This window comes from Rhipicephalus microplus, chromosome 3, assembly GCF_043290135.1.
Source record: "Rhipicephalus microplus isolate Deutch F79 chromosome 3, USDA_Rmic, whole genome shotgun sequence".
NCBI lineage: Eukaryota > Metazoa > Arthropoda > Arachnida > Ixodida > Ixodidae > Rhipicephalus > Rhipicephalus microplus.
The window spans coordinates 50719566-50742670 of NC_134702.1; positions in this window are offsets into that span (position 1 = coordinate 50719566).

Here is a 23105-nt window from a genome sequence, read left to right on the forward strand (position 1 = left end):
TATCCCTTGCGGTCGGTGCCAACAATGCTGAGGCGGCCCAGAAAGCTTTGTCGCACCCTCTGGTCTACTGACGAGTGCCTATAGCAAAAATGTTTACCGACGCTGAGGGAAAAACGCCTGTTCTGAAAATATACTGCCACGCGTGTTTATTACTTTAATGCCAGGGCTTACGTCAACAAGTCAGAAGCACCCACGACACCTTTATTTTAGAGCAAGAACAGAACATGGTAGAGATGGTGCCATTGGAACGACTTCGAAACGTGTAGCATATACGGGCGCACGTGTCTTCCGGTCTCGAAGAAAACGGATGTCGACGTCAGATCGATGAACGACACGCTCCCATTTCTTTCTTCGTTTGTCCTTAATTAGAAAACGAGAAAACTCGCGACTTCGGTCCATCTGCCACGATTCACCGCGCTGCTTCGCCCAACCGTTCGGATTTGCAGCTGTACACATTGCGAATATCCAGTGCGCAAAGCGCATCACATATGCTGGGGTTCACGGATACAAAAAAACAAAACAAAACATGGTCTTCTCGAGTCATCAACACGCACACCAGCACGCCACGAAAGCGTTATTGAGACCTGGCAGTCGATGTCTGTCGACTTACGAGAGCAAGCGTAGACACGCCTGTGCAGCGAAACACGGCGGTCTAAACGGAGTGACGTCAGAGCTCGCAGCAGAAGCAGTGAGCAAGCCTGATATTGTTTAGGTGGCAATGGCCCGGATTAGGAAGCGCAACTGTGGGCAGTCCAACGGTCCAGAAACTTGGCGGAGAGCCTAGGTCGATACAGAAGTGACAGCGGCCCACTGCGAGCTAGTTCACGCATACATACATACATACATACATACATACATACATACATACATACATACATACATACATACATACATACATACATACATACATACATACATACATACATACATACATACATACATACATACATACATACATACATACATACATACATACATACATACATACAGACAGACAGACAGACATGGACGGACGGAGGATTCACGCTTTACCGACAAAGCCCTCCGAAGCTTCACCCCACTAATCATCATTCACTCCATGGATATGCCGTGATTTCTTTATCATCCTTTAGTACATGTGCAATCCTCATACCCCTACTTTCCTTTTCTACCCCCTTGCTATACTTTTTATACAAAACATGTTATGCCCTCTCCTCCCCTGCTTCTTTTCCTCCTCCCCAAACGCAATTGCATTTCTACCTTGCTGTTCTGTACTATGCACGGCAATGCTGTTTTACTCTTCCCCTCTTTTACCTGCTTATTCTCCCATCACTCCTCCTTACGATGACTTCCGTTTAAGTATGAACTATTCAAACGTGGTGTATGCATGGATGGATGCACCTCGAATTCGTTACAAAGCACGGGCGTCAATTTGCATAACGCTTGGAGGAAAGGGGAATGCCATTAGTTGTAGGTACATGTGTTTTGGCCACTGCACCATGCCCCGACCAGGCTGCAGGAATCAGGTGCCTTTCTCCTCTTCTAACCACTATACCACCACCAGCGTTGCGCGCTAAGGAATGCGCCGCTAGGAAACGTCCTTGTTTGATATGTATTTACCTGTATACTCCGGCTTGCCTGTAGGCGAATTCATGTTATAATCGTCGGAGTATTACATCACAAAACCACGGCAATATTATGAAAGACACCGTATATATATAATGAAGTGCTACGGGAATTTATACCGCCTAAGGTTAACGTGTACTTAAATTTCAGAACACCACCCCGCCGTGGGTGGTTTAGGGGCTACGGTACTCGGCTGCTGACCCGCAGGTCACGGTATTGAATCCCGGTTGCGGCAGCTGCATTTCTGATGGAGGCTCGTGTGTTCAGATTTGGGAGCACGTTAAAGAACTACAGGTGGTCGAAATTTCTGGAGCCCTCCACTACGGCGTTTCTCATATCCATATGGTGGTTTTGGGACGTTAAACCCCACACATCAATCAATCAATCTATCTATCAATCAATCAAACAAATCTCAGCACATCGACATCCAGCCTTTTGCCTCCATTAAAATGTGGTCGAAAACCGGGATTCCTTAGCGCGACCTGCAGGTCGATAGAAAGGCACCATAGTCACTAGACCACCACGTCGGATAAGGGTCACGTTTGTTGTGTCCTTTGCGCCTGTCGCAAAGCCACGAGGGGGATACTTCACACTAAAGAAGTATCAGAGAAGCCTGGTTCCTGGCCCATCCCACTTAGCGGGTGAGCGTCATCAGAATGAGGATATCATCATTACCACCATCAGCCACACTCGGTGATTCTGATCACACGCCGTCAAAGAAGAAGAGGAAGAATATGTGGCATTTAGCGTGGTTCAGCATCAATAATATGAGTCATGCATTCCAAGAAGAAAACCACCGCCTGCGTTGTTACGTTCTTCGCGGTAAGTGTTTCTCTCGTGAGTCTCGTCATGCTCCGAATGCGTTACACAGTACAAGTGGCCCGCTTATAGCTACGATCACGCTACTAAAGATGTGCGAGGAAATTAGTTTCGAAATCATTAGTCTTACCACCTCGACTAGTACCTTCTAGAGATTTCGAGCATTACCTCTCATTGCCTAGTTCAATCGGTTCTTTCTTGGTCGCAGGTCTCCAATGCCACCAACCTGATCGGCTACTTGGTTGGGCACCGTCAACGCTCTTTCGGTAAGCATAAGACCACTGCTGAAGATACAGACAGCGCGAAAAATGAAGGAAAGACAGGCCAGGGGACACATACGCTTGTTCGTCGTTAGTGTTTCTTACTGTCAATATATCTCATGCTGATACCACCTAGCCAAAAGATACACTCTAATGAATGGATCAATAAACTTTATAAGGGTACAATTGTTCGCTTGTGTCCTAGCCCGTAGCGGGTCGCTGCAACGTTGGGACCGATCAACCGAGCCATTCTAAAAAAGTTACACATTGAGCTGTATTACAAGGACTGCAAAAGTCACCACATCACCTTTCATCACAAACGCACAGTTAAAAATTATGAAAAAAGGGTGAAGCACGAGGCTCCACACTGGCCACTCAACGCTTATTCAGGGAGAGGTCCGTGTTGCTCCCGCGGGTGGAGAGACCTTACAGGCTAATATCCTAAGGCTCTTTAGTGCTCTTTTAAAAGAAGGGCAACGTGTTACACCCGCACGGCCATCTTGGGCCAGGTTGGACACAACTTAGCTCACCGGCACTAAAGTACCGGCGACCCAGGGGGCACCACGAGGAGGTGTGTGTCCAGAGGCAGCCGAATGAAATAAAACCTGTGCTGCCTCACCCCCCAATATTTCCGCCATACTCAAAAAGTGAATGAAGGTATAGGTGTTTGTTCGGAGGTACAGAGAACGTTTTTGGGCGAGACCATTGCTGTGTGAAGGCTTGTTAAAGCGACTCTAAAGTCAAATAAAAACTTATGTCAGAGTGAGAGCTCAATGTATGACAACATCTAAAATGACAATATTATCGACAGCAGTGCCATACTTACCGAGAATTTAAGGTAAATGCACAAGAACACAAGCGCCACAGTAGGACATTTTCAAAATGATCCCGATGACATCAGGCGGACCGCCTACAATAATTCACTAGTGATCAATCTAACTGCACTAAATAAAGAGCCTCCTGTGCATCAAAAGACGCAATACAATGCTGCTTGTTCTTATCAGTTAGATTCATGGAAGAACCGCCGGATGTTACTATGGGGAACGGCGCATTTGGTTCAAAAATGCAATTTCCGCGTGGTTACACGGGACAGGTGGTGTCATCTAGCGGGGTGCATTTGAAACAAAAGCGTCTGCGATCTCGAAGCCAGTGGAGGAAAATTGATTAATGGCCGTTGTTGCTGCTGTGGCTTCCACTGCTCTCGGTCTTCTGCTAGTAGCGCAGTAAAGCCGTGCAACGTTGTGCACGGCAACAGTGACGTTAGTCGGTCCGGTCGGTCTGCTTTTTGAGGCGGGTAATTTGAAGAGCGCTAAGCCGACGCGGACCACTAAAACGTGATTTTATTTCAAAATAGCCCCTTCCTTGGAACAAAAGTAACCCTACGAGGTTTTTGGACCGCAATTTCAACAATCAACGTCGACTTAATAGTTTACTTTAGTGTCCCTTTAAAGAGCCGGCACGTGATGCGCACTTCGAAAAGGCAGCGTTGTCTGGCACGTTCTACGGCCGGCACTGCCCAGTGTTGTCCACGTCGATCGGCACGTTAACCACCTGTCCCTATATGTCACACTGGCAGCTGCCTTGAGTCTAATGCCCGACGCTCATAAATGGCAGACGTAGATCTATCAGGTGTTCTTCAGCGGGGTTGAGAGTAGGCAGGTGGAGGTGCTTGGGAGGATATCGGTACCAGTGCGTAACACCATAGGAGGCGTTGGTAACACTGATCGTCGGAAAATGTCACGTGCTGCCATGCCAACGAAGCGATGAGAACGAACGGACGTTGTCGCGAGAAGGCGAGCGCGCAGACCATCGAAGACCGATGCCTCGAGCAGTGATCGGAAAAGTGTACACTGGCAACACTGGTGTACACGACATCCGCCGGCTGCCGCCGCATGACTATCGTGCATAATAAGAAGCTTGCGAAACAATCTCCTAAAACCGACGGAAACAACGCGATGCGAAACAGTCACCGAGGAGCTCCACACTCCGCATTGTCTGACTTTGACGCAAGCCAAGGCAATCATCACAGATGTTATTCTCCAGTCATGTTTGTCATGCATGCGGACTCTGGTGTATATAATCCTAACCAAACGATCGCGACGGCTTCACGACGTTTACGTTACCATCTGTGTTACCCGCATTACAATGCGGATGACATGGATTTCAGAACATCCATGTCCCTATACTCCGTTCCATACATCAGGTGCAACGCTGTGGAGGCTATGCAAGAAGTTCGGTCAGCAAGGTCTTTGACTACGGCGTGTCGTGCTTGTCTTTCATCGTTGTAGACACTCGTTTGAGACAAGCACGAACGCTCGCACAACGGCGCGAAATACAACAAATAAAACATCAAGAGGTGAGAACAAAGAGACGCTAAGTGATCAAGAACAACCAAAGCATGTTTATTTATTATTAAGACCAAAGGTGAAATAAAAGCTTGCCTTGGATGGAAAAGTCATCGCACTATTTTTTTAGTGCAAACGCATTCATTGCAAGGAATCTCGCTTGCCTCCGCAGCGTTGTACCTGATGTATGAAAAGGAGTATATGTGATTAGATTTGTAGGGTTTAACGTCCCAAAACCACGATATGATTATGAGAGACGCCGTAGTGGAGGGCTCCGGAAATTTTGACCACCTGGGGTTCTTTAACGTGCACCGAAATCTGAGTACACGGGCCTGCAACATTACCGCCTCCATCGGAAATTCAGCTGCCGTAGCCGGGAATAAGGAGTATATGTGTCACCTGTAGTTCATCTTCGGCGTATATCGGCGTAATAAGTGTACGTGAATGGAAATAAACGTGAACGTCTGGCGCCTACAGTCTCTGTTCTGTCGCGTTTATTTTCAAGAGCTTGTAACCTAGATGGTGATATCAAGGCTCTAGAGTTATCTGTGATACAATCAAGTTTGAGGTCAGAGCGCGAATAAAACGGCACGCAGCGCTGATCATAGCAATAGGCGTGTGCACAGGGGAAGGGGGTCTCGAGCAGAAGAGGTGACAGCCCCCCTCTTAGCCCCAAAGCGGTGGGGGCGCAATATCAGTCCCACACATTGGCATAATCGAAGGAAGGCTGCTAAGAACCTTCACCCCCTTCCCCTCAAAGAGAAACCCTGCGCACGGCTATGCGAAAAGCGCTTCGCTCCCTGGAGCGGCCGTATTCCTTTATGTTAGAGTCTCGTAGAGTTACGCGAGATCTGATCCCAAAGGAATTAGCTGCTAGCCGTGTTTCTATTTGTTGCTCATGCATTCATAGCTTTGCCCTTGCAGCGATACTGCTATTATTGGCGTTTAATCTCTCCACGACTGCAAGTAGCGTACGTAATGAAAAACCACAATGCGTAATACATGGTCACTTCGGTGCATTTGCTATGTTGCAGAAGGAAAACAGAAGCTCATCAACTTCTTCATAGCGGAGACCTACTTGAACTTCGCCACTGACGTCCTCCTGCTCCTCCAGCTTCTTTATCCGGTGAGGCTTCAGATCACAAGCCTGGAATAATTTACGTGGCCTCTGACTAGGCATAACCCGCCGCGGTGGTCTAGTGACTAAAGAATTCGGCTGCTGACCCGCAGGTCGCGGGATCGAATATCGGCTGCGGTGGCTCATTTCCAATGGAGGCAGAAATGTTGTGGGCCCGTGTGCTCAGATTTGGGGCACGTTAAAGAACCCCAGGGGGCAGAAATTTCCGAAGCCTTTCACTACGGCGTCTCTCATAATCATATGGTTGTTTTGAGACGTTAAACCCCACATATCAATCAATCTGATTAGGCATGCAAAAAAAATTACCGTAGGGTGCAAGTTCGGGTCTCGTGATTGTCATCATGCGATGAGTGCAATGCTAAGCTATTGCAGTGAAGTTAGTGTGCCATTTAGGCCTGGCTGGTACCACCCACTCGTCGACAACAAAGTCGGAAAAGATCGATATATATATATATGCAGATATATATGAAATGACATAGAGTTTCGATAACTTGCACCTCTGTCTTCTAGCTAACACCACCCCTAGATATTTTGAATAATATATATTTACGCAATAATTGATATTGATTTCCGATGCTTTCTTTGGCTTTTCTCTTGAATTCATTCGATAATATATATATATATATATATATATATATATATATATATATATATATATATATATATATATATATATATATTTATATATATATATATAATGTAACGGTAACTGAGTGGGTTGGAGCAAAAAGAAAACAAATTGAGCGCTAGAAACGACATACAGAAGTGGGATTCCAGCACCTAAGCTCACCTTTACGTCATAGATTTGACGGCATCTGCGAACACTTACACAACTTCGTACATCAGGTCTTTAATGGTGTCGAAATGACATTTCTCGTCTTCTGCTAGGGGGTCACATAGTCAACGCAGCAAGTTGAAGGAAGCTTTGATTGCGCTCATGCGATCAAATCAAAGAAAAATATGGTCGAAATCTGTGACGTCACACTCACATTCAGGTGCCGACGTTTCAGCGCGAAATTTCCAATATCAAAAGATTATCTTTGTTTCGCATCATAATGACGATCTCCCGACAGTCAAGTTCAGCGCCAGTAAAGTTTTGAAATAGCAGTTTACTAGTCTGAATTGATTCAGCGTGTTCTAGAGGATAACTATTCATTTTCACTTGCAGGGTTCCGTCTTCGTCGAACTTAATACCTGCCTGCTCACATTTCTCATATGGAATGTCACGACCTCGTTCATCTGTCACGCTGTGCACGTTTATTACTGCAGGAAACTCGTGCACAAGGTTAGTCCTTATATTAAAAAAAGAACAAAGTTAATGTCTTTGTCTACCGCTCGCGAAAAAATTTTCTGATTTTGGCACAAATGAAAAGATCATTCATCACATCAGCGGCAACGAGCATGTTTTTGTGCCAGAAAAAATAAGAAATTATAATTTTAACTCGATGTTGAAAGTTCATAAAAATTGACCACTAACGTCACCCAACAGCAAATGTGGTCAATCTTGACAGTCTATTGGTATAGGACAAGAAATTCTCGCAGGAAGATTTAGTTTGCTTAAAAACAAACAAGTGTAACTTGAAATTGTATTGTATGCCCTTGAGAGTGCTTTAGTTGGCGTCATAGTCTGATTTTTGCTTTTTTAAAGACGATAGTCTTTCTTGGGGACCTTCGACGCAAAAATTTTGGTCTGTCTCTCTGTCTATTTGTACATTTGTCTGTTTGTACACTCTTAACGGCATCGGGTACCTGAAACGACCGGCCCCATCCGCAGCGCCCACCAGTATTGCTCAAGGTTTAGAGTTCATGCTTGTGCAATTGTCAATTAAAAAGCGAATATTGCGCATGTCTGGGGCCCCATAACAACACGTATATATTCTGCATGTGCGTCTTTTACAAGAAAAGGCATAGCATACATAAGTAATTTTGAGGATCGTAGCGCTCATCCCGCTGCGCTGACCATGTAACGCTCGCACGGAACGGGGAGTGTTTCCAACGCTTTGCTAAGACGAGACGATGGTGGCACCTACCCGTTGCCTTGCGTTCTACACCTTATCACCTCTGAGATGGGCGCGCACACCCGTCTCAGAGCCACGCGCTTTGTTTTCTACGAAAACTGCCAGATGGCACTCATGTGTCATGTGTGACGTGACTTGATGCGTTCGTTCGCCTCCGCTGCACGCTCAAGGCACTTTAACGCAGCGCCTCCGGAATACCACTCACCGATTTTTTTTTTTTTTTTGCGCAGAACATCAAATAAATGTCTTGTTCACTGTCTCCACACAAAAGACTATCATCTTTCGACGACATTTGCAGAAATATGCACATACGGGGTCAGTTTTTTTTTCACGCGTTCAAATAGTTGCCTGGTGGCGCTGCCGGCAGATTGTTCGCTTGCCTGCATAATGGCCTGTATGACTGCCTTTAAATGGCGCAGAAACGCAAGCACGGCGTCTGCCGTCAGTCATGAGAACAAAAACGTATGTGGCTGCCTAAAACGACCCCTATGCTGTTTATTTTAATAATAAACAAAACTTGATGAAGCCTGCAAAAAGCGCGCGCGGTTTTAGTTTTCGACTTCCACCGGCACCGATCAATGTTGTGGGAATTCATACCACCGATAGAAGGAGACAGAACGCGAACAGAAAAATTCTCTTTTCAAAATTTCTACGCACTTTCCAGAGAAACCGCTACAAGATCAGGCACTTCACATGGTATACGCTTTTTATGGCGACACAAAACAGGAGAGCAATGAAGGACGGTAGACAGTCCCTTTCAATGGCACATTACTTGTACTCACACAACAGTAAATATGCAGCTGTGTTACAAAATATATGACTGTCTTAAGCAATATGCAAACAGGATGCCATCTGTAACTTAAAACCAACGTCGCGCGAGTGGACACAATGGACATGATAGTTCGAACACCGTTGTAACGTCCTTAACCCAAGTCTTGGAAACGGAAGCTTCTAAGAAGGTATAGCCACCGCCATGGCATAGCCTCCATAACACACGAAGCTAATGCGGCAACCAAAAGTGTTTGTCGGCGCAAGAGGGATCTCTTCCATCTTGCATAGGAATTCTCGATTAATACCAAGAATCCATGACTGCGGTGGAGCTCTGCTCTGAAAGGAGGCTGCGCATATTCCAAGGATTCTCTATGACCGAATATCAACAGACTTACTGGAGGGTGTGAGAATTGAACGCCCTGTTAGTTGCTGCGATATCTCAGGTAAAGTAGCAAATGGGGCTAGTTGGTACTTACCTAGTCATGATGGCCAGCGCAAATAGGACATGGAAGACAAGAAACTACACTACACAAGCGCTGTCTAACAAATGAAAGTTTAGTGACGAAAAAAAAAACTTGGTACATAGGAACACAAAAGAAGGCACTAACGAAGTCTTCTCTACATTGAACAATCATCTAATCACGTGTGCAAAACCTCGGCATCTGCGACAGCAATTGCTCGCAATGCGGTTGCGCAGCTGAACTAAACAAAACTGCTGTAGTGATGAGGCCCAAGGATGAGCGCACGCGTGATTTCGCATGCAGAAGCGTTCGCACTGATAAAAGCGAAAGCCAAGTTTGAGAGCCTGCCTTAAATTGCTCACAGACGCTGATATTCTATATGCACAGAACACGCGAATAGATGCTTGGTCGGAATAGATAAGGCTTTGTTAGTGCTTTCCTTTTTGTTCATATGTGCCACTTTTTTTAGCGGCGAAGCTCCTCAAGCCGTGGGTCGTGCATCCCCGATGTATGTATTGCTACGGTATGAGCCGGGCTGTAGTATGTGCCGGGGAGGTACAAGAGGAAGACGACGTTGTCTGGTGCGGCCTGAGGACACCATCTTTACCGCGACTGCCGAACTTCATCCTCACCCTGTAAATAAATCCACATATCCTTTAAACCAACCGTAACAGTTTTGTGGTTGAGGTGCTGGGTAATCAACCAAGCAACACGACGCTTCAAGCGCCTGATCTACGACGAAGCCGCCACCTTGCTGAACTTCCCCCGTTACCACTGGAAGCTGAGATGTCTCACGGCGAAGAAGCAAACCGAATCCTCGCAGCTGCAGACCTTCTACCAGTCCCAGCCGCACGCGAACCTGGCACAAGCGGTGCTGCTGGGACTGGTAGAAGGTTCGCGTGCGGCTGATTCCTGGTTGCGTCAGGATCTGATAGTGCCTCGCACATTCGGTGGCAAATCTGGCGAGGACGTGGACGCCTGGCTCACACATTACAAACGGTTGAGCAAATACTACCAGTGGGACACGGCGACCCAGCTGACCAATGTAGTATTTTTCTTAACGGACACAGCACTCGTGTGATACGAGAACCACGAAGATGCCCTCACGTCATGGGATCGCTTCGTTTCCGAAATAAGAGCGTGCTTTGGAGACTCCGTAGCTAAGAGAAAGCAGGCCGAACAAACGTTACTGCAGAGAGCTCAGATCGCAGGAGAGACGTGCACGACCTATGTAGAGGCAATCTTGAAGCTATGCAAGATTGTCAGCCCTTCTATGTCAGAGGAAGACAAAGTTGGCCACCTGTTGAAGGGCATTTCTGAGGATGTGTATCAGTTTCTCATCGGCAAAGACAGCCTTGCTACCGTAATCGACGTCATAAAGCACTGTCGCACATTCGAGACCCTGAAGATGCGGCGTATCACGCCCAAGTTCGGTCGCCTACCGAATGTAACCACCGTGGCAAGTGTTGACGAATACACGCCGCTTGATGTCGCGTCGACAATACGCCAGATCTTTCGAGAAGAGCTCACTCGACACGCTCGCCCGACGCCGTACGAAGCTGCACCCGCACCGCCTCCCTCTCGCCCTCCCGTGTCAATTGCGGCAGCAGGCATCGATGACTGCAACTACAGGCCACCCTCACCACCGAGGTCACAGCGCAATAACTACCCGCTGCCGAGGTACGAAGACCGCATCAGTTACCCCCATCAGCCAGCCAACACCTATTACGACCCGAAGGAAGATGTACCTGTACCACCACCAAGTCAGCGCAATGCCTTCCAGGAGTACAATGCATACCGCCAAGCCCCTGTGTGCTACCGTTGCGGTATTGCCGGGCATATAGCTTGGTTCTGTCGTCGACAGAGAGGGCCGACATCCCGATATCATTCCCCATCAGAGTTTCCACCAGCGGGCACTGGTCACAACAACGGTCATATGCCCGCCTATTCAGGAGTACCTCACGGCGGGGAAATCACCGTGGCAGTTCTCCCGCTTCTGACCGTAGTTTGACGCCTCCATCTGGCCGACTGCATCGTTCCCCTTCGCCGGGACGACGCCTGTCATCACCGCCACCGCCGGGAAACTAGCCAGCGTGACCGATGGAGGTGAGGTCGCACAACAGGATTTGCCTCAGATGCCTCCGCCAGTTATAATGTCGAAGAACAAGATATGTGTGGAAACTGATGGCTTTTGTACAAGTGCTTTGGTGGACACTGGTGCTACGATATCAGTTATGAGTCTTTCTTTCAAAAGTCGCATTGGCCGCAAAGTTATGTTTTCTTGGGGCGAATCGACAAGGTTTAGTGGTGTTGGTGGGGAAGTACTTCATCCTGTCGGAGTTTGTGCCGTCAATGTCTTATTGGCAGGAAAGGTGTTCCCAACACAGTTTCTTGTGCTGCAACGTTGTACCCATGATGTGATTCTCGGTCTTGACTTTCTCCAAGGATGTGGCGCTTTCGTCAATTGTGGAAGCGGTGAACTTTCCGTCAGTGGTGACATTGTTCCTGCCCTCGTCGATGAGGCGCCGCAGGCCGCGAAGGATGCTCTGATTGTTTCCGACGAGCTGACAGTGCCGCCATGGTCAATGAGGTCAGTTGCGGTGTTCGCCCCAGAATCTGCCACATCTTTTGACGCCATCGTTGAACCAGCCATCGTTCAATGTGCTAAGAAAGGCATACTCGTCCCTCGTTGTTTGGTATCCGTTGATGAAGCAACCTTTCTGTGGGCACTGAACTGTTCGCCAATGCCGGTTGTGCTCCCTCGAGGAATGAAGCTTGGCGTCTTCGATGTTTCCACTGAAGGTTCTGTAGCGGTCGTTAACAACGATGGGAGCGATAAAGGTACAGTCTCTGGCAAGCGCAGTTGCTCTTACGAGTCGCAGATCCTAGGTATGATTAGCGCCACTTTGCGGTCACGCGAGCAGCAGACGTTACGCCATCTGTTGAGGTGACTTGCTTCTGTGTTTGAATTTTGCCAAGAGGAGAAGCCACTACCTTTACCATGTTCTCGCGCTCACCGCAGGATTGACACCAGCACTGCCCATCCGATCCGACAAAAGCCTTACCCAGTGTCGTCATCAGAACGAAAAGTTATTGCCGACCAAGTTCAGGAAATGCTGAAGAAGGGTGTCATTAAAGAGTCGTGTAGCCTGTGGGCAGCACCGGTCATCTTGGTTAAGAAGAAAGATGGTGCCTGGCGGTTCTGCGTTGATTACAGAAGACTCAACGCCGTGACCAAAAACAATGTATATCCGCTGCCTAGGATTGACGATGTTATCGACTGCTTACACTCGGCTTCGTACTTTTCTTCAATTGACCTACAATCAGGATATTGGCAGATACCTATACACCCTTCAGACAAGGAGAAGACCGCATTCGTGACGCCTGATGGACTGTACCAATTCAATGTGATGACGTTTGGGCTTTGCAACGCCCCCGCCACTTTTGAAAGGTTTATGGACTCTGTCCTTCGTGGTCTTAAATGGGAGGTGTGCTTATTCTACCTGGATGACGTCGTCATTTTTGGGCGTACCTTTGAAGAGCACAACGTCCGTTTAAGCCTTGTTTTAGACTGTGTCGGAAAGGCTGGCTTGATTTTGAACTCTAAGAAGTGCCGGTTTGGTGAACGACAAGCTTTAGTCCTCGGTCACCTAGTTAACAAAGATGGAGTCCTCAGGCCGCACTAGACAACGTCGTCTTCCTCTTCTACCTCCCCGGCACATACTACAGCCCGGCTCATACCGTAGCAATCGGTCTGCGGTCTCTCACACGTTTCGTGACGCCAATATCTTCAAACGAGAACAATTGAATGATTTATCTTTAGAGCCTTTGTTCGTTGACGCTCGGAATCTCAAAGGCAGTGGTCGCTTTCGCATTCGTGATGGACTGTTGTGCAAAACGAATTACTCAGCAACCGGCGCAAGTTATTAACTGGTTGTACCTCAAAGCCTTCGATGCGACGTTCTCCGTACTATGCACGATGATCCAACGTCAGGACACCTTGGGTTCATTCGCACCCTGCATCGAGTGCAGCAGCGTTTTTACTGGCCCCGAATGCGAGATTTTACAAAACAATACGTCCGAGCTGCGAGAACTGCAAGCGTCACAAACGACCTACCAGTGCACCGCACGGCCTTCTTCACCCCGTAGAACCGCCTACTACACCTTTCGAGCAAGTGGGCATCGACCTATTGGGCCCGTTTCCGCGATCTTCAAACAACAACCGCTGGATAATAGTGTGCGTCGACCACCTTACCAGATACGCCGAAACCGCTGCGATACCATCTTCTACAGCTGATGGCGTCGCTGCCTTTTTGTTACGCTCCGTTGTTCTTCGCCATGGTCCACCTCAAGTAATCATCAGTGACCGTGGTCGCCAATTCATCGCGGACGCTGTGGAAGAATTGCTTCGCCTCTGTGCCTACAGTTCAGACATTTGACACCATACCATCCCCAGACGAATGGTCTTGTAGAACGCACCAATCGAACTCTCACTAACATGCTCGCTATGTACGTCGCATCCAATCACAAAAACTGGGATGAGATATTACCATTTATTACTTACGCATACAATACAGCGAAGCACGAAACCATGGACTTCACGCCCTTCTACCTGCTCTACGCTCGATCACCACGCAGCTCCCTTGATACAATCCTCCCATTTAAGCTCCATACCGGTGAGTCCGTGGCCGAAACATTGTGCAGGGCTGAAGAAGCCCGCCAAATTGCTCGCTTGCGCACACTGGCATCACAAGATCGCTCCAAGCAACGGTACGATCAACGCCATGATGCCATTTCATTCCGAAAAGGTGAAAGGTGAATTCGTGTGGTTGTGGACCCCTCAACGAAAACCTGGTTTGTGTCAGAAGTTTTTACCGCAGTACACAGGCCCCTACGTCATTGTAGATCGCTTGACTGACTTGACGTACGTTGTGGCACGCTTGACGACACCTTCTCGTCGGTAAAATCGAACGCAGTTGGTGCACGTGGCTCGCGTCAAGAAATTTCATCCCTCCAGTGACTTAAACTCGCCCAGCGGGCTTCGTCTGTGAACCGGGGATTGCTACGGTATGAGCCGGGCTGTAGTATGTGCCGAGGAGGTAGAAGAGGAAGACGACGTTGTCTGGTGCAGCCTGAGGACTCCATCTTTACCGCGACTGCCAAACTTCATCCTCACCCTGTAAATAAATCCACATATCCTTTAATTCAACCGTAACAGTATGTATGTATGTATGTATGTATGTATGTATGTATGTATGTATGTATGTATGTATGTATGTATGTATGTATGTATGTATGTATGTATGTATGTATGTATGTATGTATGTATGTATGTATGTATGTATGTATGTATGTATGTATGTATGTATGTATGTATGTATGTATGTATGTATGTATGTATGTATGTATGTATGTATGTATGTATGTATGTATGTATGTATGTATGTATGTATGTATGTATGTATGTATGTATGTATGTATGTATGTATGTATGTATGTATGTATGTATGTATGTATGTATGTATGTATGTATGTATGTATGTATGTATGTATGTATGTATGTATGTATGTATGTATGTATGTATGTATGTATGTATGTATGTATGTATGTATGTATGTATGTATGTATGTACGTATGTATGTATGTATGTATGTATGTAGTAGTAGTAGTAGTAGCAGACGGTACGACAGACAGACAGGCGAACGCACGGACGGACGCACGGACGAACGGATTAACAGAAGCATGGATAGATGGACGCACGGACGGACTGATGGACGCTTCGCCCCACTCATCATCATTCACTTCGCGGATATGCTGTGAATTTTTTCGATTAAACTTTCAGTTGTTAGACTGCGCTCGTATCGTGTACTTCCTTGTTTTCTGTGTCCTAATAGCGCTGGCCATCATGACGATATCTCAAAGCCCGACCATCAAAACCACTCTGACCACGGTAACGCACATGTCTTTCAGGAATCGTTTCTGTATGAGCAGAACTATATTGGTGGAGGCTAAAAACTAACAGTTTCATATTCTTCATTCCTATACAAACTCTACTAAGCTATATGTATTGGTGGGCTCATGAAGTCCTCAAAACGACTCAAGCTTGAAGAGGCGCGCTAAGCTATAGGTATATATGTCCCGCTGCGGTGGTCTAGTGGCTAAGGTACTCGGCTGCTGACCCGCAGGGCGCGGGTTCAAATCCCAGCGGCGGCGGCTGCATTTCCGATGGAGGTGGAAATGTTGTAGGCCCGTGTGCTCAGATATGGGTGCACTTTAAAGAAACCCAGCTGGTCAAAATTTTCGGAGCCCTCCACTACGGCGTCTCTCATAATCATATGGTGGTTTTGGGACGTTAAACCCTACATACTAATCAAGCTATAGGTATATATGTATTAGATGCCGAGCACCATCAACTCAGTTTTACATTCTGCTGACCTGCAGATAGATGCCAGAATAGATCTCAGACTGGATAGACCCTGTTGCTTCAGGTCTGAGCTGACGCGCGAGCTGAGGAAGCCTCCAATGTACAAACACTCACGACCGCTTTTAACCACGCCACCTTCTGCACTCTAAAATTACGTTGATATCGATAGATCTACTCCTATGTTACTAACCTTGAAAAAGCCTGATTTCACTAATCTTACCGACAGGCTTACCAAACGTCAACACCGGAGAAAAAAAGCTTCAGCGAAGTGCTGTTTCTCGCGCGTTCGCGAAAACAAAGTGCGGCTCAAGAACGACCTCCGAGATTGCGCGCTTGCAGACCCACAGGTGCGCGATCTCGGAGGCCATAGTTCGAGGTCGATCTTTCCTGTCGCCAGCGCCATACGTGCTGGCTGCATTCAATTCATAGCGTGTTAGCGCCGTGTCAGCATCGAAGACACCGAACAACGTCTGTATGTTGTCTTGAAGCGAACACGTTGGATCCCTTGTCGCGCAGTATATACAGTGGAAAAGTGTAGACTTCTCGTCGTATTCAGCTAAATCAAGACGCGCAATTAATTTAAAATCTGTGCAAACCTATCGTCTCGCGTTTTTCTCGAGCGAGCAAGACCAAGCTGTCACTTAAACAAACTTGGTTCAACCACGTTTTACTACGGCAATATTTTTTGTTTTTCCAAATGTTGCCACTAGACCATTGACGTGGTTCCACACATATCTACATATTAAATATAAGAACTCTTATTATCATGTAATAACATACCCTAGGTGGACAGAATATTTCCACAATCATCCTCTGCGACGTGCCCCAACACAGTGTTGTTTAGGCATAATAATTACAAAATACGATATATTCCCGAAACGGCGACGGATATACATTCTGTTTTATGTAACTAACGGATAGTGATCATGGTGCGTTGAGCCGACACCAGTCACTCATGATTGAGCGGTATGCAACCGCGGTTTGTGTAATTAGGGCGTCATCACTTGAGTTTTCCCGTGATTCATTGTAGTGTCCCAACTGAAAACCTTCCTTCTCTTCCGCACAGATTCCAGTGAATCTCTACAAGATTCCCTACAACCGAGGTATCCCCACTCACCACGTAAGGATTCCCGTTTTCTGTTTGGCTAGGCATGCGTTGAGAGTAGCTTTTCATTCTCTCACAATAACGCTTTCTCCGTTACTTCAAATCTGATGCTGCGTTGAAGGAAGCAGCATGGAATAGCTAACGGGGGCTAATACGGTATAATATTCTGGAAGGCCAGTTACTTGCTTGTAACGTGCTCTGTTGCAATTAAGCAGGTGTTTATTTGAACCGAAAACATGTCTATACGTACTGCACCCCAAGGGGCGACGTCTACACATTTGCACCGAAGTTGTCTTCATCCTTTCTTTGGACTATAGTGGACAAGAAGTTAGAGGTTACATTGCGCATATACAGGGTGTCCCAAGGAACTTGAGCCAGAGTTTAAAAATATGCCGGAGCACGTAATTACGACGCGACCAAACGCGTGTTGCTCCCTGTTGCCTGGATTTAGACTATTTTTTGTGTTCTCAAATATTGTTTAATTAGATATGTTTAACTAACTTTTCAAGAAACGAAGATAGTTAAAAAAATTCAATGAGAAAGTTGTAGATCGGTTTGCAAACCGTCTGATTACACAGTTTTGAACTTTTTATCTGTTAGGTATTAGTGTTTTTCTGCCAATTACCAATGCCCGCAAAATACAAAAAAATACCACGTGACAAACCCGCTCTTGCGTCAGTGCGCGCAATGATTCTTGTGCTCCCGAAATTTCCGGAGCCCTCCACTACAGCGACTCTCATAATCGGATGGTGGTTTTGGGACGTCAAACCCCACATATTATTAATATCTATAATAATACTATAGTTCGCTACCGAAACGGACCCAAAACTTGTGTAGTTCCGCTTATCTGGTTGTGCCCGCCCATTTACCTGCATCGCACGCGTATATTCAGTGAAATGTCACCTCAATTAACTCCATCCGAAAAGCACCAAATAATAGCTACATGCCCCTCGAGAAAGTATATGACCTAAGAGTACTCCTCAACTAGTGTGTCAACAAAATTGCAGATAATTAACATATATGTCTAGCCTAAAGCAGAGACCCAATGATGGATTGCGGCCATCCTATTGTTGGTTCTTTGCCGATCTAACTTTGCTCTCGGTTATTTCAATGGTCTATGGCAGCTTGTTTGGAAATTTGTGTAAACGCGACCTGATCAAATGTGAGGCCCAAGGGACGGCTATCAGCTTTCTCATAGTAGGACACCAAGTACTTTAAATCGTTAACAACTTTGTCTAAACTCAAATAAAGACTCGAGCTCCGTTTGCAGCGGACAGTTGCTAGATCGCCCGTCTTTTAGATGCGGAGCATCTAATACTCGAGGCTTGTAGTGCGGCGCCGTCCGCAAGCTTCCTCCTCCTTCTTCCACCATCTGTGCATCCCTTCCTCCTCTACACACCGCGCGCGCTTCACTCCTCCACCATTTGTGCACCCTTCCTCCTCTACACACCGCGTGCGCTTCTCCTCTTCACGAACATTCGCTAGCTGTATAATGTAGCGCGCATGCGCCGTCACGCTTCGAGAACATCGGCAGCTGACGCGCGCGCATGCGCCGTCGCGCTTCGAGAACATCGGCAGCTGACGCGCGCGCATGCGCCGTTGCACTTCTCCCCCTTCTCGAACATTCGACAGCTGACAGTGCATGCGCCGTCGCGCTGTATATATACTCAAGATCGGCACTCGCTCGCTCAGTTGCCGCTCGTCGGTTGGTTTGTACGGCGCGTCGACGTCCAAGGTCGCGGTGAAATGAATTCCAACGAATCCACAAACACAATGATCGACGTCCCTTCGACCAGCGCCGCCCTTTCGCATACGTGTGTACGTGTTCACTCATTTAACACCCCCTCCTACAACCACGTTAACCAATTTAGCCATCGACCCAAGTAAGTCGCAATTTAACACCCCATTTCACAACCACGTTAACCAATTTAGCCATCGACCCAAGTAAGTCGCACTTTAACACCCCGTTAACCAATTATATGCTCCGCATCCTCCTCAGTGTTCCCCCGAGGGAAGCTGCGGGCAATTTTTTTTCTTCTCAACACGAAACGTCATTATTCATTCAAAAATTTTCTTCATTTGCTCGTGAATGACAATTGCTTGTTCCGACAGCTTTTTTTTCATCACACTTTATCCGCACTTAAACAAAGAAAAAATTTACACTTTCCCTAAATGTCTTTCTTTTTTTACTTGCAGTATTACCTGTTCCTAGCTTCGGCATTTCAATACACATTCATTCTGATCTTTAAGGTAAGCCAACAGCGCTGTTTGTATATTGATAATTAAATTTTGTATCGGTATTCGACAATCTAGTTTGTTTCATAATTACCCCTTCGAACTTATTTTCTCGAGTACGGAAAACTTCGATACCAAGTCTTTCATGAAAATAAGCAGCTTGAAGTCATGTTATTATATTGCTTTTCTTTCACTCTACAGTGGAACAAAAAAGTTTCAAAACGTAGATTGCTGGTGAAGGAAACAACTAAAAAAAGAAAACAGGTGCCACGCCGTCAGAAATTGCGCAATGAAAGATGTTTAAATTAAAGAAGTACAATTCCTTTTGAATGCACAATTACTTAGGATTTTCATGCGAGATACAATCTCTCTCTCTCTCTCTCTCTCTCTTTATATATATATATATATATATATATATATATATATATATATATATATATAATATATATATATATATATATATATATATATATATATATATATATATATATATATATATATATATATATATATAGTTACGGGTATTTGTGAGATCTGGCGAAGTAATACTCCGCTTGCGTGTTGAAGCATGCCTCATTTAAACATGCCCCTAAGATAGAACTCGTCAAAAGAAGGCATAGCGCGCAAACGTGGACACAAGAGAATAGAATAGGGCAACGCAGCACCGTCTGTATAAACATAAAAGGGCGCACTGAGGCAGAGGTAAACTTATCTATGCATGCTCTGGTGCGGTATAAAACGCTCCCTATCAATGAGGGACACGGTGTGGTGGATCTGTGCGAGAAATAACGCGCGATTCAACTATAGCCCCATGTATACATTCTGTTGCTTTAAATTTTCCTTTTCCGCCGCAATTAGCCATTTCAGCTGGTAGCGCACGTTTGTGTTTTTTCTTCTGTTCTCTTGTCCCAGTTTGCACGCCGTGCCTTCGTTTCATGATGATCCACTAATGAGTAGCCGAACTCGAATTTCTGTAATTCCGAACGTTCCTTCGTTTAATTTGCTATGACAGACAAGGGTGCATAGGTGTGAGGCGCTTTGCTGTAAAAACAAAAAAAAAACCGCGGTGTTTTGTTTCTGGTAATTATGAACATGAATGTTCAAAGCATATCCGAGTGCGGTGTCAGTAATGCGGATCACTGATCTGATTAAGTGAAATGTTTCTCATAGTAGTGAAGGACACAACATCTAGGTTTGTGTAAGATTGATAAAACTTTGTTTTAGCGACCGTGATGTAAGTTACACTACACTCATCGAAGCCAATTCTTTAGAGCATATTTATTTATTCATTTATTCTCTTTCTTTCCAATCGCCCGTCTAATTCTAGCTTTGGTCCGCCTCGGTGGATCAGTGGATAGGGTGCCCTCTGGAAGGTCGCGGGTTCGATTCCGGCCGCGGTGGTCGCATTTCGAAGGAGGGAAAATGGTAGAGGCCCGTGCACTGTGCGATTTCAAGTGTATGTTAAAGAACATCAGATGGTCAACATTTGCGCAGCCCTCCACTACATCTCTTATCATCATATCGTAAATATGGGACGTAAATCTGTTTATATTATTATTATTATTATTATTATTACTTTAGCACACCACACCTCCACCATTTTTTTTGTGTTCGTAACACTGAAAGCAAAAAGATGTGCACGAAATAGCATAGTAATTATCAATGTTGATGACCAGTCCCGTAGCCAGGATTACTTTTTTCGGGGGGGGGGGGGGGAGGGCACTGGTTCAAAGCACTGAAAAACGCCAAAATTTATTATTTGCCTTCTGCAAAATACTTCCTTTCTGCTTAGAAAAAGTTTATTTCGACGTAGTACGTAAGAGTCAGTTAGACATGGTGTCTGTACAACAAGGACAGTAATGAACGCACACACAACGACTAAACACAATGTATAGGGAACATTATCACAAAAATGCCCAAGTCCTCAGCATGCCCGAGACACGTGGTACTACGGACTCACAAACTTATCGTCATTTGTGGAAGTGACATTTTGCGAAATTCGCAGGCCGATATATATATACATACTATGTTGAATATTCATTCAAGAAAGAGGACAACGAAGTGTGGGCACGAGAGTAGAGCTCGTGTTTAGAGGGGTGCCAAACGAACGTTTGCCGGACACTGGACGCGTTTGTAATTTCTCTCAGACATTAAACCTTTGTTTTCGCTCCCCTCTACCGGTGAAGGCACGTTTCTTCTACACACTATATGCCAATTCAATGTTTGTAAATACAAGTAGGCCGACGTCAACATTATGGATAAAATTATTGCAACGTCTGCAGGTAACTTCCGCCATAAGCGCTCAGGGCTGCGATGTGCGCCAACAAACAAAACTTCGTTTTGAGACACGGCTCACATCCAAGCGCGACGCAGCTCGTCGGCACACCATTTTTTTTTCTCTCGTTGCTTGACTGAAAACACCACATGCACCATTGAAAACCCAGCAGAAACTGCGGTAGGCAGAGCGTCTTTTGCCAATCACGACAGCGCCACCGCATTTTCGTGACGTAAGTCCGGTGGAATTTGTCTATATACATAACTTCATGGGCGCGAAAGCATGTATGTACATCAGATGTTAGGGTGAAGGCTATTTACATAATTACAATCTGATGGGTTTAGAAAAAGTGGGTAACGATTTTGAGTACTTGGTACTCTACTATGGAAGAGCACTAGGCCGTCCCATGGGCCTCACACTGATGCAGAAGCAACTCAATAGAAAAGGTTGAGAGAGTGGCACGCTGCAATTCAATATGATTAGCGACACGCTGAGCATGATGTGGGGCCCTGTTATAGGGTCTGGTTTGTGAGAGGACATTTGAACGGTAGACGACGAGAGAAATCAACACTGAGCAAACAAGCCAAAGCTCCATTTTGATAATAGTCTGCCACTTAATTCTCTTTACTGACTCCAGGCGAAACTGTTTGTGCAACCGTTTTTGTTGCTTTCGTCCAAACATCGGTTTCAGCCAAGGTATATTGTCCCTCCACCCTGCTTCGTCATTAAATATCCCAAGAGCGTGTTTTCAGCGGAAAGAGTAACACAGGAGTACCGCAGATAATGGTATACGAAGTGGCCGCGTTTTCTAAATAAAAAAATCACAGCATATTCACGGAGTGATTGATGATGAGTGGGGCAAAGCGTGGAAGGTTTTATCGGTAAACCTGAATTGTCCGTCCATCCATCCATCCGTTCGTCCGGCTGTCCGTGTGTCCGTCTGTCGGTAAGAGCTAGCCCAGTTCTCAGTATATTAGATGCGAAGCATCTTGGAGCGGGGTTCAATCCGGTGTGCGGCGTGACCACCATGAATGAGCATGCGCCTCTCCCCCTCTCTCTTTTCTCTCCTCCCGCTCTCGCTTCGCAACGCCCACGCACGCAGCGTCTACTTAGGAGCTTCTTGGTTGAAAAAACCGACTGTTCGCGCTGCGCAATCGCTCAATGGCTACCCTGTATAAATTGGCCTTGAGAATAGGGAGACTTCATGTGCGCGCGTCTCCGTGTTTTAGGGTGGTGTCAGCCTTTGACCCACCACTTGCTGCCACCCGCTAAAACACAATGTTGCCAGTCCCGGTTTCCGTGGCAACAGGCGCCATGTTGGTTCTTGCAGCCAGGCGTTCCTGCTCCATCGCACTGCACCAGCTGCATGTTGGCGCGGGTGTGCGAGCTGCGGTATGAGCTGCGTTTGATTACCCCATAGATGTAGCTTCCGCTACGACACCATTCTCGTGCTAACCACACTTAAAAGAACTTTGAAGTCTATATGCCAGGGTGCTGCGTGCCACAATGCAAAACCATCTGGAGACCTTCCCGCTTCCCGGCTTGTTCTAGCCAACGGAAACGCTGGGCTACACAAGTGACGTGAGACTGCTTGGAGGCGACTACTTCTCGCCGTGTTTGTGAGGTGAGTAACCATTTTATTGCGAGT